This window comes from Dermacentor variabilis, chromosome 11 (genome assembly GCF_050947875.1).
Source record: "Dermacentor variabilis isolate Ectoservices chromosome 11, ASM5094787v1, whole genome shotgun sequence".
Taxonomy (NCBI): domain Eukaryota; kingdom Metazoa; phylum Arthropoda; class Arachnida; order Ixodida; family Ixodidae; genus Dermacentor; species Dermacentor variabilis.
The window spans coordinates 25,909,043-25,927,143 of record NC_134578.1 but is presented as its reverse complement, the minus strand read 5'-3'; the positions used below and the strand labels follow the sequence as shown (position 1 = coordinate 25,927,143).

Here is an 18,101-nt window from a genome sequence, read left to right as displayed (position 1 = left end):
GGGTTTGCTGCCTTTTTTCGCGAATAGCGCAAAGCCTGTGACTTCTAAAAGATGAGTAAAAGAGAGTGACATACTAGTCCTCACATCATAACGGCTTGGGGATGAAGTTTCGGTCCCCGGAAGCTAGCTTGTAGGGGTTAGTGTCCCCATAGTTACTGCTATAGAATGAAGCTGTTTGCTTTATTTCATAATAAAGTTAAACATTGGTTTCATGAGTTCAATGAAGCCTGAAATTGATTTCAATGCATGGAGAGCTTCGTTGCACACACAGGCGCACAAGCACACACGCGCACACATATATTTACTGCACTCATTTTAGTCAGTGAGCCCGTTAATCACGTGTTGCGTTCCTTCTTAACGCGTCAACCGATGCTCTCTCGTCAACTGAACCACGCCATGTCCATATTTTACCAAACGTTCCCCCTAAATCTTCGTTAAATTGGGCGAGTTGCTGAGCGTAGTTCATTGTTTCGAGGTCTTCAAGGCTCAACGAATATGTGTCGGGGAATCGGAAGCGTGTTGCGAATGCGAAAATTTCATAAAATTGGGTTTTGGTAAACTGAGATTTTACTGCATTCCCTGACTATCACTTTTGTTCACCCACGTATCATAATGATTTTTTTTATTTCTTGCCGTAGAACACGTAGAAATGAATTAGCCGATATGATTTTTGTTGCAATCTCTCTGGATCAATGCCTTTATAAGAAGACAGAACAGATGACAGACAGACAGAAGCAATGAACTTTGTCTCTTTTCTCCTGGCTGCTACATTTCCTGCAGTGTTTATGAATTTCTGCGATAGTGTCCACCATGTATGTTGTATATGTATCAAGCAAGTTCATGTCTTCTTCATAATGACTGTAAGTATTTACAATTGTTAGAATTTGTGAAATCCACTGCCTGTTGCTCTCTGTAGGCCCCCAGGTCCCGTCAAGCTCTCTGCAACAACTTTTTGCCACGGGGCCACCAACTAGTGTGTTCGAAATAAAGTGGATTTTGATAGCTGGGAGAAGAATTCGACATTTAAAGGCGGCAGCTCGTGCATTGTTTTCACAATAAACCTTAAGTAGAATGTGTGCCATACCAACAGGAATCATGGGCGCCTAAATGTGCTGCGGTTCGCCGTTGCTTATGACAACGTGGTTCCCATCAGGCAAGGCACGCGATTTCTCACAGCTTTTCTAGATGGATATTTTGCACGGACTCTGTTGACGCTTTCGATGTAGAACGCCATTGATCATCATCTCGGTGTACTTCCTCGCTGCAGATATATCAACAGTAGCAGCAGCAGCAAAAAAAAAAAAAAAATGAGGAAAAGTACGTCCTCGCTCCAGATATATCAACAGTAGCAGCAGCAGCAGCAGCAAAAAAAAAAAAAAACATGAAAAAAATGCAAGAAAGGGAGAGATAGACATTTTAGCAGTAATAATGCAAGCTCATTAGTGGCCACAGCGGCTCGCATAATTGACAACTGCCTGATGATTCCGTTGAAGTTCAAAAACACAGTTACTATCTATCCGCTGACTCGGGCGAATTCATCGAGCGACAACACGCAGCGGAAAGACGGGAACTTGGGCGAGCCACTGCTAATGGGGCCGTTCAGACCGAGGTGTTGGCGCATTTTAACACGTCCTAAATTACTGACCGTCCCACTCAGAATCGACCTTCTTTCGATCACTAAAGAGACGCGCGTGGGTTCAAAGTTTGGAATTTTTTCGATAGGGTGCTTACAAGAGAAACAGTACGAAATGATTGCGCTTAAGGTGGACCGGGAAACAACGGGGCATCGGAGGAAACGTCGCTTCGTACTGGACTTTGTGGGTTATAGAAAACATCCTTTCTTGGTCGAAGAGGAGAGTACTTTCATTTAACCAATTTAGAAGCACTGTGCAATAGGCGGTGTTATATTAGTCAGCAGACTAAACATGAAAATGTATAAGCGGTAAATTTTATTCCCTTTTTGTGCAATGAAGGGCACATTTCAATATTATCATTTGTATCCATTTCGTTATGTTACATGATGTACATTTCCGTTCTAGGTGTACAAAGCTTGATAGATAGCTGTAGCTATTTGGGCATTTAGCGTAAACCATACGTCACGTGAAATGTTCTCTTGGTTTACCCAAGGATGATGTTGCGGTCCTTTTGTATTTCAGCTCGCCAAGTGTGAGGGTTCAGTTATGAAGCTGTCTACTCACCGTGACACCGGAGGTGATTTTCTTTTGCGGGCTAACTATAAAAGAAGAGCTGTCAGGCTTCGGCGGTTCCTTCGTTACCTTAAGCCAATTACTGAGATCAATAGTTATACGAAGAAGGCATAGGATGTGGCTCCCCACCATCCGCTTTCATTGGAAACGTATTCTTTTAGCCGTGGCCTCCTAGTGCGCTTATGCATTTTTCATGTAGCTCCTCTTGTGTCCCAGCTAGAAGCGAAATAAAATTTTTCGAAAATTTGCGTTTATCTAAATGAGGTGCCATCATACGTAAAATCGCAAACTATAAGAAACGGCATAGTGCTAATAGTGGTGTTCCTGTGTTTTTTTTTTCACTTTGAAAATTTGCATACCAATAAAGTGTTGCGGGCTTCATCTCCACTTATTTCAACATGCATGGTTCCAGTTACAGCTGGGTGGAAGGAAGGACGTTTCTGACAATAGGTACAGGTACGTGGAACACCATTTGGAACGACCCTGTCAATATCACTGGAACGAAGTTCCACATACTAATTGTTGTGGGATTTTAATTATTAGTAAGTTTAAGTATATGACAACGCCATTCCAGATATTTTCTGATTTCGCGTGAAACGACGTTCAATGTAAGTGGACAATATTTGTACGCGTCTTTCTACCTATAACTGGACCTTAAGTTCAACGACATTAAAAGTGTCGCTGAAACCTAAGTAGAACAGCATTAGGAGTAGTATAGGATAAGCCGGGGGGGGGGGGGGCGCTAAGCTTTTCGTTTGTTGTTTTTCTTTTTAACAAATCGCTGACCTCACAGCTACAATGCTCAGGCCCTTTTTCTTCCTACTGCGCATGGCTTTGCGTGGGGGAACTCACTGCCTAGATTACAGTAGTTTATCGCATTAAAAATGTGCGCCTGAGCAAGCGACGCACGCCTGAGCCTTAGAAACAGCTCGTTTATAAGGCAACACCGCGTTTACTAGAGGCGCTTTTGTACCGCTTTGAAGCATCGAACTCGTGGCTCAGTGGTAACGTCTCCGTCTCACACTCCGGAGACCCTGGTTCGATTCCCACCCAGCCCATCTTGCAAGTTGTTTTTTATTCATGAAGTGCCTGCTGGGATTTATCGCGCACGGCCAACGCCGCAGACACCGACGCCGACGACACCGGCTTTTCTGCGACACGAGCTCCTTAACGCTGTCGCGTTAAAAGTCGGGCGTGTAGTAGCAGTTATCGTGCACAGCTCGAAGACCCACTGAATGTGCTGGTTCGATTCGCCCTAGCACTGCTGAGGACACGCAAGCTGGATCCTGGCTCCGGCGGCCGCATTTCGACGGAATGTGGGAGTTCAATAAAGCTCGTCTGTCGTGCATTGGGTGCACGTTAAAGAGCCCCCAAGAGGTCAAAATTGAATTGATTTATGTGGGCCGAAGAACAGCACACAATAATGCATTTCAGTTTGATTGGAAATGAAGAAAAAGACAAAAATGGCAAAATAAGAAAAAAAGCCGTCAGCTCTTTCGCTACTGCGTCCCTCACAACACACAGTGCACTTTCTGAACGTTAAGCGCCAGAAAGTAGTGATAATCTATATACATTTAATACCCACACCACTGCGTAATATGTTGTCTTATGAGAGTCATTCAAAATAATTATTACCAGACAAACACGTTCCAAACTTTTGTTGGCTCATAACTACTAATAACAGTAGTAGGAGAATACTTGAAGAATGGAGGAAAAAATTGAAAGCAATGAATGAAGAAAAACATGATAGATGGCGCATTCAATGCTCAGACTTCGGGAACGAATTGTTGCTGAAATGATTTCTTGCCGAGGGGCACAAAATATTTGAACTTCTGTGGGCTAAAGCGAAAGTTAACAGAATAAACACCACCCGACATAGCAGGCGAGCGCAGCTCTAATGTACCACGGCCGCTGAAGTATATAGCGATATTTCAACGTAATAATACAAACAAGACACAAGAACTAAAAAATAAATACCCGTCAGGTGCAGCCAAACGTTTCCTGTGTATTCGCTTCTCGTTTTCTTTGGGCTGCTATCACAATGCGGTGTCCCAGTTAACGTTAGCTGAGCTGGCATATCAAAGAAAAAGATATTTAATATACATAATGCAAGGTACCAAGTTAAAACTCGCGGTGTTCGGTTGTGACACCTCTAAGACCGTACACCATAGGTCTCAGAATTGCACGTGTGTGTTCTTTTGTAAATATCTTTTTTTTCTGTCTTTGAAAAGCTTGGCTAACGTTATCCTGGGACACACTGTGTATCACATATCGGCTTGGCAGATCCGCGCTGGAGAAGAAGACCACAAGAGCGCTGCCGCAATTCCCCTGTGCAGCCGGATCGAGCGACCGTTTGTTAGACCGGGCTGGAAGCTGTCGTTGTATCAGCGAGTCCATTGTGCTCATAAACTCCTGGCTTTCTCTTCTTCTCCTTAAACCTTCTTTTCTTCACGTTTTCCGTTCATGCCGTGCAGCCAGCCGCGCTTGGTCCTGGTTTGTATACCTGCCTTTCGTCCGTGTTCTCCTCTCTCAATGTATTCAGCTGCTGTGCGGCCATGCAGCTGTTGAGCGAGGGCGTTAACCTCGAGAGTGTATGCGTTGCCAAAGGACAGCCACAGCGATCCTCTTAAAATGAAGCGCACTTATGAAGGCGTAGCCCGTGAGGAGCTTACACGTGTCTTTAAAAGCATGTTCTCTTTTTCTGCCAGCGTTCCTCTGCCCAGAGCTGCAGGGTCAGAGGGCGTATTACTTTGACGAAGGAAGACTTGTGCAACAAAGAGGAACGGCGAATTCAATGAAACATTCTTTTCATCTTTAAATGTTTCGTAACCTCTCAATAAGATGGAAGGCTCATTGAAATGTGTATTTCGCCGGAACCTTTGATGTTCCTCCCTGACAGTTACTAATAGCGAGTGGCTCGAGAAAAGGGCAACGCAAACGGAGTGCACGATATGTCGATAGATAAAGTGATATAGAAAACACAGACACGCACACACACACACACGCACACACTCAAACACACGCACGAACACACAAGCACACACGTTATATGTAGCGGGTGCTTCTTTTTAGATCGAACAAATCTTCGGAATATTACATCGAGCGTGTTGCACGATTTCGCCTGTTCAAGTAGATTACCCAAAGAGGCGGTAGATACCTGTGTGATAACTGTGTGGGAACCCTTCTTCTGTGTGAGAAACCGCAATGTTCATGTGTGCATTCGAACAGGTCCCCTAGCTATCAACCTAATTACTTACTTTGGGGCCCATGTTGCTACTGCAAACTTGAGGAAGACCAGTATTGAAGCCGCGTCTGCTTGACAGAAACCCCCAGGCTAGCATCAATCTTGAGATAGTGATCTCCAAGACCTTCTAAAATATATGTTGCTTTGTCAGTTGATGTCATGTCCAACTGCTAGAGATTCACTCTTCGGAAATTGTTAACTTAAACGTAGCGCATGTTAAAAGAAGAAATATTTATAACTTAGCAAATCTACTAATCAAACTTGACTTCACAAATGCTAGGATTCAATTTCGAAATTGGAATACCGAGTAATAAGAAGGCTTTTTAGGAAACTGGTCTCATTATATGCCGGTACACCGCAATTTGTCATGCAGGTAATATTCACGTCTTCCAAAAGTCCACCATAAAGTATGCAACCGCTATCCATCACAGGCAAACTTAAAAAAATATATATTGTTCGATCTGAAAAACGAAGAATACGGTCTGTGAATAAGCAAAAAAATAAAGTTATGGGCACTTCAGCGTCTACTCTTGTGTAGGTAATTTACGAATTGTTTAACTTACGTTGGTAAATTAAATAAGCAACATCGGCACCCCCAAACATCTTCGCAGCTTGTTTTTTTTGCGTGTGTCTTTTTGTTGTTGTTGTCGACTCAAACGTGGTGTACGTTTTCCCACAGCTATTCTGCAAAGCTTAGAGAGGACTTAAGAAAGAGGTGAAGCTCGCATAATACCCTCGATTTCAACGCAACCGAAACACGCATTTTACTTTACGAAAACAAAAATAAAGGCAGCCCTACGTGTACGCAATGGTTCTTCATTCCACACGGCAAACCCTCTCGTTCTTCCGTGCTTCATTTGTTGACACGTACCTTGTTTCACTCTAGAAACGCGTGAAGTTGCACAGCTCTCAATTTATCATGAAATTAGCGCTATTTCTTTATCGCACTCCTTTGTATTGGGGAGATAAGCACGAGAGCTTTAAATCCCCTTTTTAACGGTTAACTGTGAGTAATCAATCTTCTGGGCCCCTGGTGGTGAAGCCTAACCAATCGGGAACGGAGAAGCAAATCTGTAACTCGGGGAGAAGGCGCAAAATTTAAGCGGGGCCAAACAAATGAGCAGGCAAAACACGGCTCCGAAGAGCGGCATCACGTTGTCCTTGGCAACGGCTTAGCGTGGTATTTTCAAATCTTCCTTTAAGCTTCACTCTCGCATTATGCATGGTGGAATGCAAAAAAGTAATCACTGTCGATCCTTGGGCAATTTAGTCGCGAAATTCTAAGCAATATCCCAGTGAGACAGAGGCGGACGGTGGGGGGAGGGCAGGTTGGAAGGGGGCGATGTTGTATTTGATAGCGTGTTCTCCAGGGAAAAGAAGTGAGAGAATGTTGAAAACCCGCTTAGTGGGTGGCAGTTAACCGTCGCTTTTCCTCTCGTGGAGTATTATTTCTTTATTTCCCAAACTTATTTAAGGTTTTCTCGCGCTGGGGGAAGAGCAATTTCGCCGCGACGCCCGTTTCAGCGACGCCATTGTTTCGCTTTGTGCATCTCAAATGAGATATCGCATTGCAGCGAGCTGCTTTGATATTTGCGTATTTCGTCGAGGAAGAACAAAGAAGCACCCGAACTTCCTTCAAGAAGCCGTAATGACCGAAGCCACATGCTCCTCACAATACACTCTTAAGCAAAATTACACCCTTTTGCCATACCACAATAATCGTCATCTGTCTTGTCCGCATTTCCTTTCTTTAACGCGGCGAGCCCGGTACTTTCCAGTAACGAACGGCATGCGCGTTATCAACATGACATAGCATTCCCGACAAGAAAGTAGCGGGCGCGGCGTTTTCAAGAAAGGAAACGCAAGCAAGGCAGATGACGATTATTGTTGTGTGGCAGAGATACACCCCAAAGGGTGTAACTCTGCCTAAGAGTGTAGTAACGCAGTTTAGCGCCGGCAGACGGAGACAAGAGGGAGACACTATAGTTAGCAAAGTGCGCTGTCAGTGTTTTTCTAGTAATATGTATACGTTTACCTACATGCTAAATACGCAGCTGTACCTCACTATGGTGTTCAGTGTGATTAAATGGTCAACGAGACAGGCACCTTTAACATAATAACGGGCCCCATTATGATCTGCACACTGCGAGCAATCGTTGCCTTCTCAAATAACTCGCAAATGTACGCACTACTGCGAATGCCTTAGAATGAAGCAAACTAACAGGATGCTTACTGCGTCTGCGCAGTACGACTCCGTTTTGCTCCTTCGAGCGTTTAGGTGAGCAGCTCTGTGGGAATCGAGTAGATCGACTAAGAGCAGAGAGAGAGAGAGAGAGAGAGAGAGAGAGAGGAATATAGGAAGTCAGGGATGTTAACCAGTCATGGATCTGGTTGGCTACCACACGCTAGGGGGAAGGGGAAGAGGGAGAAGAGCGAGAGGAGATGTAGAGACATGTACGGACTGTACTTTAGTTAAAGCCGCTCACGCAAACCAGACGTCCTTAGAAAGCACAAAAGTGCCTTCACTGCCTTCTGAGCCGTTGATCGGTGGGGACGGTGCTCTAGTACTGTCTCTTCACTCATAGGACGATCACATAATTTAATCAGTGGGTTACACTGAGATTGTCTACTACGTGCAGGGTATACTCGACAAAAGTCGCTGGCAGGCGCCTGCAATTTCTCCGCGAAATATAACTCACTCGAAGGGAAAAAGAAAATGTTGATTACACCTGCTGATTGGATGCAAGCTTACGAACTCCTCATTCTCTGAGCAAAGGTTTTCCTATTTAAGCAGCCAGACCCGATCTTGTAGGCTTCGTGGGCTGTGTTTAACGTACCGGCGAGTGTTTGCCAACGATCTTGCCGCAGTGACGGGCATACGACGTTTTCACGGTCAACGGCAAACACCGACTACGAACCTGCATTGGGGTTAAGGTAAATTTGCATACCGCGTACTTCCGGGAGCCAGTGTTTGAGCACGGTGATGTTGCGAAAGAAGCTGTGGGCTGCGCAAACGTGCCCACAGCTTCGGCACGTTTGCGATGCGGCTCGTAAACCAAATTAAGAGTAATTTTATTACGCCAAAATTAATTGATTGTGTCGAACACTCGCGTGGATCAACATAATTGTGAATGAGGAGAGCATGCCGAATTGGGATACGTTAGAAGAAGTAACAGATCGGCGATGTGGTATGTTTAAGCGGACTCCAAATAACTTGTACTCGATATTGATCGCGTGTGTATTCTAGGTTCTCAATAGGAAAACCCCCAATAAGGGCGTTGTGTGTTATTTGTAGAGTGACGAGCGCGTCAAGGTATAAGAAACCTTGTTAAATAACTACTCGTAAATTTGCCCATCAGGATATCTCGTGGTACCGGCATAAAGCTGAAAAGAACATCAGATTAAGATACACCATGAAAAGTCTTAACTTCCAGATATGGAGTGGCGAGCTCGCTTAATTTATCCCTAAACTACAACCTTCGTTCATAATGTAACGTTACTAATAGTACTCCATTTCACTACTTTCATTTATTTTTGGTGTTTTCGTGATTACTATACGTATTGCGGCGCATCATTAGACATACCTGATTCTTAGAAGCGTTCTGCTCTTGTCCTAATATTTTCGCTTTTTCCGTTTAGCTCCTAATATTTCTTTCGTTGATCCTAGTGCTTGATGAAAAAGAAAACTCTTTTTTCACCTGAAACAACTACTCAACAGTTTTTCTTACGCCACGTAACCTTCATCGCGTGCAATTTTTAATAAATTTTATGTGTGCTGTTGTTCTCCGACACCTTTTGCCATTGAAAACGCTAATTGACGGGATCAAACTACATATAATATAATATAGTTGTCTCACCCTGAATTACACTATAATCGAGATAACTAATACTTCCGGCGAACACAACTTAGTCGAATTCGTTCGCATACTTTGTCCCATGCAGACGTCCCAAGCGGATCCATCGGCTACAATTCGTGAATTGAAATATTTGCTTTAAAATATTGAGGCGTAATGTTAATTATCAAAACTCGTTAAGGAGTTAATTGTGCATTGAAATTTGTCGGGCAAATATTTTGTCCCTTCGTGTAATTCGAATCAATGAATTCACTTGCACTATTTGTGAAAGGGTGGATATATATATATATATATATATATATATATATATATATATATATATATATATATATATATATATATAAGCTCATAAAAAAGAAAAATACAAGAGAAGCGCCTATAAAACTTAATGTATGGCGCGAACGATTTTAGAGATAACGTCGGCCGGAATTTCAACATTTTTGGGGCGACTAATTTTGAAGCTAGTGGTACTGACAGCTCAGTCGCGGATCTTTCAGGAACACAGAATTGTAGTGATTCTGGTCCCCGCATTGATTCCCATATGTCCGAGATATAGCATTCCGACTACACTAGTAGATCAACAAGTATGTAATACGCATATCAATGACATAAACTAATCTTGGAGCTTATTTTCGAATACAACCATTGGTTTCTTATCTTAATATAGAAATAAATAATATACCTGCACATCTTTAGTATGCGACAGAAAACCGCCGTGGTGGCTTAGCGGCAACGGTGTTGCGTTGCTAAGCACGTGGTCGCGGGATCGAATCCCGGCCCCGGCGGCCGCATTTCTATGCTATAGGGGCGAAATGCAGGAACACCCATGGGGTCCTCGGCATTGTGAGCACGTTGAAGGTCCCTGGTGGTCAAAATTTATCGGATTCTCCACTACGGCGTGCCTCATAATCAAATCGGTGTTTTGGCCCGTAAAACCCTAGAATTAAATTCAAGTATACGGAAGAAAGACTGCGGGCATTAACCATTCAACAATCTGCGTAAGCTATTTATGGAAACCACGGAGAAGTGCGAAAAGAAGGTTCGAGAATTGGTCGGAGAATGCCTCAGAATAGGCACTGCTCCTCCTGCGTCAAACTGTCCCATAAACTTGAATGGAAGTTCATGATTAAGGCAATATTATTTGGCCCTCGTGCAAAATTTTCTGCCATTTTCTAGTAAAAGGTAAATTTCTTTGCCTGTGCCTGATATTTTTTTCTTGTCATCACGGCGAGGAAGAGATGTTTTTCAGCATTGCACCACATCGGCAGAAAACAGTGTTTTGAGTAGTTATGTCCTAGAATATCTTAAATGTTGGACACTCAAACCATTGTCGACTTCCAGGCAGAAACCTCTCGTTAACTTTTTTTTTTTTGTATGCAAGCCTTCAACAAGTCAACTTCGCAACTTAAGACCACAAAGCGAGGAAAGACAGACAGAACAGAAGGAAGATTTGAGACACTACGCGTTTTGTTTTCCGAGCCGCAGCAGGCACTAAAGCAGCTACGAACAAGCAAGCAAACAAGCTTCAGTGCTTGGCAGGTCTAACTTACCAGAAGAAAAAAAGAACCAGCGATGACAACGCGCGTTCTCTTCCGTCGTTTCGTCCACGCACAACTCCGGCCACAAAGTGACGCCGAAAATCACACGTATGCGTGGGTGTCGGAGAGAGGGCCCGCACAAGAACACACAACAGCCACCACGCTCTGCGCAGGTATCCACCACACGAAGTCCCACGGACGAAAACAGAGCGGCGGAGGACGCGAAAAACAGGGAGGCTCAACGTCAACGCCAAGCTCGGGCGAACAAGCGCCCCGGTCGCACGCGGCCCGTGTGCCCCGCTTTTTTCTTTCTTCCCGGCACCGGGGGCGTAAAAGTTGGGCAATCCTCTTCCGGGCACTTCCCGAGCGACTCTGACCGCGCGCCGAGGGCGACGCGAGGTTTGCGCGTTTTTTTCGCCCTCTCCCCTCGAATGACCCTCTGCTTCCTCGCTCCTGCTCCTCCTCCCCTTCTATCTTTCCCTCTCGGCGTTCGAACGCCGGGTTCTCGCGCCCGGTTCGCGCTCTCGACCGAGTTGTGGACTCCGTCCGTCCCGAGATTTCGTCGGGGGGAAGGGAGGGATGAAATAAGATGCGCGAGTAGAGATTGAGTGAGTGAGTGAGTGAGTGAGTGAATGAGTGAGCGGCTTGTGAGTCAGCCACCCAGCCAGTAAACCAGTCAGTCAGTCAGCCAGTGCATATATGGGTCAATTAGTGGACGAATGAGGGCGTATAAGTGAACAAATGTTGTAGCTCTGGCGAAAGTGAGTGAGTTAGTGAGTGAGTCATTCATTTTGTTAGTGTATGTACTATAGGCGAATGAGTGAACAATTGAGTGAAAATGCTTGAGTGCGGACGTAATGAGGGTGTAAACCAGCCAGTCACTGGGCGAGTTAGTGAGTCAGCCAGTGTGCTAGGAATAAGTGCGCGAATATGTAAGCGAACGAATGCCTCCGTGATATAGATTCAGTGACCCAGTCTGTGTGTGTCTGCGTGCGTGAATGCGTGAAGAAATTAGTGAGGAAAAAAATGTGTGACTGTGCAAGCGAATTATGAACCAGTGAATGACGACAGCGTGTCTACGACGGCGCGACAACGAAATCTCGACAGTGTGTCGACAGCGGCATGATGGCGGAGGCACTCGTACAACGGAATTACAGCAGCGTGACGATGATGGAACGACTGCGGATTGGCGCCTTCACATTCTTTCTCTGCTCGTTTTTGCTTCTGAGAGGCCGCATACTACTACGACAATTCGCTGTAATAGGCCGTTCCGATGCACTGTGGCAGTCGACGTGAGCTAATCTGTGGTGAACCGGCTAGACGAAATAGCGGATTTCGGCCAGAGAAGCGCAACTACGGCCGCGAACGCGCCTTGAATCCCTTACTGTTTTGGAAAGGTAAACAGCGTGGCAAGACGAGCACTGACAAGTTGTAGACACCACAGGCACTGACTAAGAACGTTGCCTTTGTTGCAACAGGGCAATACATAAAGCGAGCAACAGCCTCCCCTCTCCCGCCCCCCCACCTGCATGTGCTTACCCATCGTCAATGACAAAAAATATCAGCACGATGAATAGAAATCGCAGAAAAAGGCGACTCATCAATATTAAAAAAAAGAAAGGTGGTGTCCCCTACAGAAGGGAATATAGGGGATATTTGCCAAGAATTCAATTTCTTTTTTGGTAAAGCCATCCGAGGCGTTCTAACACATGCAGCGCCACCTCTACGTACGTACGTACGTACGTAAGTACATACATACATACATACATACATACATACATACATACATACATACATACATACATACATACATACATACATACATACATACATACATACATACATACATACATACATACATACATAGGTTAAATATTAAATCAAATTCTGCGGTTTTGCGTGCAAAAACTACATGGTTATGCGCCGCGCCATAGTTGGGACTGCGGATGAATTTTGACTTCTTGGGGTTCTCTAAGGCCCGTCCTAAAACATCCCGTGTCAGGTCAACAGCTCTAGGCCGTCAAACATTCTGGAAAAGGGCGGCGATGTATCGATCAATCTTTCTCGTATACGTGAGATGAGTGAAGGCGGCAGCGTTTATCAGCATTTTGTTTGTCACCAACCTTACCATTTACCGAAAAAAGTCAGGTCATATTTGTTTCTAGACGGGAACCGTCGCTTCAGTGACTGCCACTATGTTTGTTTACGCAAATTTTGCGGCATCCGTGAGGCATCCTTGCGCTGTTTGCTAGGGTTCAGCACAGCTTTGGGTGCCCTTTTTCTAATGCTCATCATCATCATCATCATGATCATCATCATCATCATCATCATCAGCCTGGTTACGCCCACTGCAGGGCAAAGGCCTCTCCCATACTTCTTCAACTACCCCGGTCATGTACTAATTGTGGCCATGCCATCCCTGCAAACTTCTTTATCTCATCCGCCCACCTAACTTTCTGCCGCCCCCTGCTACGCTTCCCTTCCCTTGGGATCCGCTCCGTAACCCTTAATGACCATCGGTTATCTTCCCTCCTCATTACATGTCCTGCCCATGCCCATTTCTTTTTCTTGATTTCAACTAAGATGTCATTAACTCGCGTTTGTTCCCTCACCCAATCTGCTCTTTTCTTATCCCTTAACGTTACACCTATCATTCTTCTTTCCATAGCTCGTTGCGTCGTCCTCAATTTGAGTAGAACCCTTTTCGTAAGCGTCCAGGTTCCTGCCCCGTAGGTGAGTACTGGTAAGACACAGCTATTATACACTTTTCTCTTGAGGGATAATGGCAACCTGCTGTTCATGATCTGAGAATGCCTGCCAAACGTACCCCAGCCCATTCTTATTCTTCTGATTATTTCCGTCTCATGATCCGGATCCGCCGCCACTACCTGCCCTAAGTAGATGTATTCCCTTACGACTTCCAGTGCCTCGCTGCCTATCGTAAATTGCTGTTCTCTTCCGAGACTGTTCAACATTACTTTAGTTTTCTGCAGATTCATTTTTAGACCCACTCTTCTGCTTTGCCTCTCCAGGTCAGTGAGCATTTATTGCAATTGATCCCCTGAGTTACTAAGCAAGGCAATATCATCAGCGAATTGAAAGTTACTAAGGTATTCTCCATTAACTTTTATCCCCAATTCTTCCCAATCCAGATATCTGAATACCTCCTGTAAACACGCTGTGAATAGCATTGGAGAGATCGTATCTCCCTGCCTGACGCCTTTCTTTATTGGGATTTTGTTGCTTTCTTTATGGAGGGCTACGGTGGCTGTGGAGCCGCTATAGATATCTTTCAGTATTGTTACATACGGCTCGTTTACACCCTGATTCCGTAATGCCTCCATGACTGCTGAGGTTTCGACAGAATCAAACGCTTTCTCGTAATCAATGAAAGCTATATATATAAGGGTTGGTTATATTCCGCACATTTCTCTATCACCTGATTGATAGTGTGAATATAATCTATTGTTGAGTAGCCTTTACGGAATCCTGCCTGGTCCTTTGCTTGACAAAAGTCTAAGGTGTTCCTGATTCTATTTGCGATTACCTTAGTAAATAGTTTGTAGGCAACGGACAGTAAGCTGATCGGTCTATAATTTTTCAAGTCTTTGACGTCCCCTTTCTTATGGATTAGGATTATGTTAGCGTTCTTCCAAGATTCCGGTACGCTCGAGGTCATGAGGCATTGCGTATACAGGGTGGCCAGTTTCTCTAGAGCAATCTGCCCACCATCCTTCAACAAATCTGCTGTTACCTGATCCTCGCCAGCTGCCTTCCCCCTTTGCATATCTCCCAAGGCTTTCTTTACTTCTTCCGGCGTTACCTTTGGGATTTCGAATTCCTCTAGACTATTTTCTCTTCCATTAACGTCGTGGGTGCCACTGGTACTGTATGAATCTCTATAGAACTCCTCAGCCACTTGAACTATCTCCTCCATATTAGTAATGATATTGCCGGCTTTGTCTCTTGACGCACACATCTGATTCTTGCCTATTCCTAGTTTCTTCTTCACTATTTTTAGGCTTCCTCCGTTCCTGAGAGCATGTTCAATTCTATCCATATTATACTTCCTTATGTCAGCTGTCTTACGCTTGCTGATTAATTTCGAAAGTTCCGCCAGTTCTATTCTAGCTGTAGGGTTAGAAGCTTTCCTACATTGGCGTTTCTTGACCAGATCTTTCGTCTCCTGCGATAGTTTACTGGTATCCTGCCTAACGGAGTTACCACCGACTTCCATTGCACACTCCTTAATGATGCCCACAAGATTGTCGTTCATTGCTTCAACACTAAGGGCCTCTTCCTGAGTTAAAGCCGAATACTTGTTCTGTAGCTTGATCTGGAATTCCTCTATTTTCCCTCTTACCGCTAACTCATTGATCGCCTTCTTATGTACCAGTTTCTTCCGTTCCCTCCTCAGGTCTAGGCTAATTCGAGTTCTTACCATCCTGTGGTCACTGCAGCGCACCATGCCGAGCACGTCCACATCTTGTATGATGCCAGGGTTAGCGCAGAGTATGAAGTCTATTTCATTTCTAGTCTCGCCGTTCGGGCTCCTCCACGTCCACTTTCGGCTATCCCTCTTGCGGAAGAAGGTATTTATTATCCGCATATTATTCTGTTTCGCAAACTCTACTAATAACTCTCCCCTGCTATTCCTAGTGCCTATGCCATATACCACCACTGCCTTGTCTCCAGCCTGCTTCTTGCCTACCTTGGCATTAAAGTCGCCGATTAGTATAGCGTATTTAGTTTTCACTCTACCCATCGCCGATTCCACGTCTTCATAGAAGCGTTCGACTTCCTGGTCGTCATGACTGGATGTAGGGGCGTAGACCTGTACAATCTTCATTTTGTACCTCTTCTTTAGTTTCACAACAAGAACTGCCACCCTCTCGTTAATGCTATAGAATTCCTGTATGTTACCAGCTATATCCTTATTCATCAGGAATCCGACTCCTAGTTCTCGTCTCTCCGCTAAGCCCCGGTAGCACAGGACGTGCCCGCTTTTTAGGACTGTATATGCTTCTCTTGGCCTCCTAACTTCACTGAGCCCTATTATATCCCATTCACTGCCCTCTAATACCTCCAATAGCACTGCTAGACTCGCCACACTAGATAACGTTCTAGCGTTAAACGTTGCCAGGTTCATATTCCAATGGCGGCCTGTCCGGCCTTTGGAGTATGAACCTGGCAACGTTTAACGCTAGAACGTTATCTGCAGCGTTAGTGCAGCGGTGGCGTAGAGGTAGAACACCCGCCTCGCGTGAAAGAGGTCTGTGGTTCGAATCCCTCGGTGCCAGGAATTTTCCACTGGATTAAAAGAAAAAAAAAATCCGCGTGTTGATAAAATTGCACAAACAGGCCTGGAGTGTGGCCTGTTCCCGGTGACCAGAACCGGTAACGCACTCCCTCACCAGAGCAGGATTGGCCACCCTGGTGCAGTACTGGCCACAACTTCCTATATGAACACAAGAATCTAAAGCTACAGGCAGTTTTAGAATAGCGTTCGCAACCAAACATAAACGCATTAAGTACGTAAAAATATAGCCATGTCCTCACTGCGCATGCTGCGAACATTATTGGGTTTCAGTGGCTTACGTGTGCTGCGATAACGTCTGTTATTTGAGTAAGTTTAATGCTCGTATTGTTCACCCACGCTAAGAAATGGCGTTGTCGAACATGGCGGCACCCAGGGCTCCCGCTTCAGGGTGGACTCTCGTGATGGCTGCTACGCTCACGCTGTCGTCACGATCGCCAGTAACTACTAGATTGAGCGTTCGCTTCCTCTAAACTAACCTGAGACATTAATTATGAGCGCATAACTTGTCCAATTTCTTAGTTGTTTTGGCGAAACCAGACTGAGTAGGCCTAACGAGAGGCGTCCGCCTAAAGAAAAGAGAAACAGAATGGTTACTGGTGCATTGTCTCAGCTTAGATACGGTTGAGGCGAGGCACCAGATGGTGCCCTGTATTCTAACTTCCTCCTTGCACTTGTGTCCCGTACGTTTAACTATAGTTTTGACTGAAAATCTTGAGGTGACGCGCACCGTAACGTCCTACAGAGGGGCTTGTGTTTAACGTGCCTAACGTGGCAAACGCCATACTAAAGCTGTCTACTTCCCGATAACATGGACAAGCACATTGCCAGCAGATTATTTTATTTGAACGTAAAGTGAATGAAAATACGGCGGTATTTGAGGATCTTATCACCTTTCCGCAGCCCGATTCGTCTGCGCCAATTGGGAGCCTCCCCTACAACGTGGAGCACCTCAGAATAAGGAGCACAAAATCCCACCTTGCGTCTTTTAATGGTTTGAACTAGGTGTTTTAGTTAAATATTGTATACTGCAACAAAAATGCATAGGTACTACTTTGATTACGTCTGTGATAGTTCGTGTACAAGAAGATATACTTGCGGATACCATGTGGTGTAGCCAGAATAGCCGTGGAGGTTTTGCAGAATGGGATTCGTCTGGCGCTGGAATGTTCTGCATTGAGTCTAACGTCTACAACGAAGATTAGCAGCAGCGTTTAGCGAAAGACTACGTGGTCTAGAGCGACTTAAACACACCTTGACGCATGTGGTGTGTACGTCGTATGTTCCATAGAATTAACACGTACGCGGAACCTGCTATACATCTTGAACATGAGATTTCTGTGTGAACTTGCACATCCTTTGGGTAAAAGCTGTCTGCGGTAAGCTGTCTGGCAGTACAGGTGTAACGAGTAAACTTCCTTGTTCGACAGACATGACTGCACAGCGCAAAAGACGAGGACAGAAGAAAGGAGACAGCACAAACGCTCACTTCAGCTAAGCTTTACTTGCGAAACCACCAGAAATATATGCCTTAGACATTAGCAAAAAAAAGAAAGAGAAAGCTTTTGCGTGAGGTTACACTTTTCATGATCCTCTGCCAAATCAGGGCCAGAGGCTTAATTTCGTTTTGATGAGGGCAATAGGTGGCGTGCTGATGCAAAAGCCACTCATCCGCTGTATCTCGCCAGCCTCCATAATCTCACGGGTAAGCTGTTCTCGTTGTTTGCAAATTGCGACACAACTATCGAATTCAGGCACACAACCGCAGTCTCTGCAGTGAACACCAAGAAGACATTGAACGGCTGTGTGAGCATTGTAAAACGTTTCTTTCAATCGCCCGTTTAAATATCAGCCCGTTCGGCCAAGTTACTTCTTTCCGCAGGTCAGGGGAATCGTATAAACCACACCCAGTGCACATGCTCCAGGCCGCCTTCTGGGGCT

The 18,101-nt window shown here is 45.0% G+C and overlaps 1 protein-coding gene across 1 annotated transcript in view; it reads right to left on the bottom strand.

Moving 5' to 3' along the window:
- LOC142564737 (neuropeptides capa receptor-like) overlaps positions 1-11,192 on the bottom strand; it is a 67,852-nt gene extending 56,660 nt beyond the window's left edge. Inside the window, exon 1 of the mRNA XM_075675878.1 lies at positions 10,856-11,192. The gene's annotated coding sequence lies outside the window, so the exon portion shown is untranslated. The remainder of the gene's footprint in view (positions 1-10,855) is intronic.
- Positions 11,193-18,101: the final 6,909 nt, after the last annotated feature.